The following is a 1,726-nucleotide window of genomic DNA, read 5'->3' on the forward strand; positions in this document are numbered from 1 at the left end:
AATCTTCTTCATTGATCATCTGCGATGGTAGTCTTCGATGGTTATCTTCAGGAACTCATCTTCGTCTTCGATGTAAATCTTCGATGGTCATCTTTGTTGTTCATGTTTGATCTACACTTTCGATGGTTATCTTCGATGGTCCTTTTCAGAAATTCCTCTTCCTCGATGATAGCATTTGATGATCATCTTTGATGGTCGTCTACGATGGTGATCTTCGATGGTCGTTTTCAATGGTCATCTTTGATGGTCATCTTCGATAGTCATCTTTGATGGTCATCTTCGATGGTTATCTTCGATGGTTATGTACAGGAACTCATCTTCTTCTTCGATGGTCATCTTTGTTGTTCATGTTTGATGGAAACCTTCGATGGTTATCTTCGATGGTCGTCTTCGATGGTTATCTTCGATGGTAATCTTCAGGAACTCATATTTTTCTTTAATGGTCATCATCGATAATCATTTCTGATTGTCATCATCGATAATCATCTTTGATGATCATTTTTGATGGTCATTTTTAACAATTTTCGATAATCATCTACGATAGTCATATTTTCTTGAATAGTCATCTACGATGATCATCTTTTATTGTCAATATCAGAAACTTGTCCTCATTTTCAAAGATATTCTAAGTATTTGTTAGTAAATTTAATTAAATCATCTACTAATCTAATCGTAATATTTCAATTCGAAATAATTTGTTAATAGATTATTAAATAAATTAAATTAATGATTAAATAGAAGCAACTTATTTTGTTTTAAATTAAACCAAGATATTATATGACTTTATAGTTCACAAAAAACTTTAAAATAAAAAATTAAAAGTGTTTTTTTATTTATTTTTAAACTGGCTTTAGGTTCCTTCTTGTTATACAATAAAACTTCAAATATATTTTATTAAAGTCTATATATCGATTCGACGCCGACGTTTATGCATTTTTAATAATAACTTACAATTGAAATCCTGATGCTGAGTCTCAAGGGGAGTCGAAATATAGAGTTTATTAAAAAATATTAAAGTTTTATTATTTAACAAGAAGGAACAGTTCGAAAAACATATTTAAAAAATTTTATAAAAAAAATTTAATAAATAAACGAATTCTAAAAATATAATTAGGTATTTTAGAAATTAGAAACTTTATTTTAGAAATAAATTAATTAGTAAATCAAAATATAATTATTATTTATGTATTAATTACAAGTTGTTTAAAATAATTATTTAAAATGAGAATAGCTCAATAATATTCGCTTAATTAAAAGTTATTGTTTTGAAACGAACGCAGTGAACCCTACACGGTTTAGTAGCTCTGAAGTGCATATAATTGCACAAATTGCATAAAGCATTTGTTAATAAATATTAACACAATTGTGTTGGATTGTATTGACTTAGAAGTACTGCACAAATACTCATTAATAATTAATTTGTTGCTCATACGCAGAGGTCTGCGCTTTCGCAATGCAGTTTTAATTAAGCAAACGCTAATCCGATTCGCACGTTAAGCTGCAAATGAGCTCATAAAAAGTTCAAATAAAATTATTTGCAGCGAACAAACAAAAACGACTTTTGCAATCTGATCTGTTGTAACTGAAACTGTAAATACAATAATTATTAACCTTTTTTGTATCTGCAAAATGTTGAATGAAAATGGCAAAACTTACACGCAAGTAGCAGTTTTCACGCTTGACAAGTACATTTTGTGCGATAACGAAACTTAAACCGCTACGACTA

Source organism: Teleopsis dalmanni, chromosome 2 (genome assembly GCF_002237135.1).
Source record: "Teleopsis dalmanni isolate 2A chromosome 2, ASM223713v2, whole genome shotgun sequence".
Taxonomy (NCBI): domain Eukaryota; kingdom Metazoa; phylum Arthropoda; class Insecta; order Diptera; family Diopsidae; genus Teleopsis; species Teleopsis dalmanni.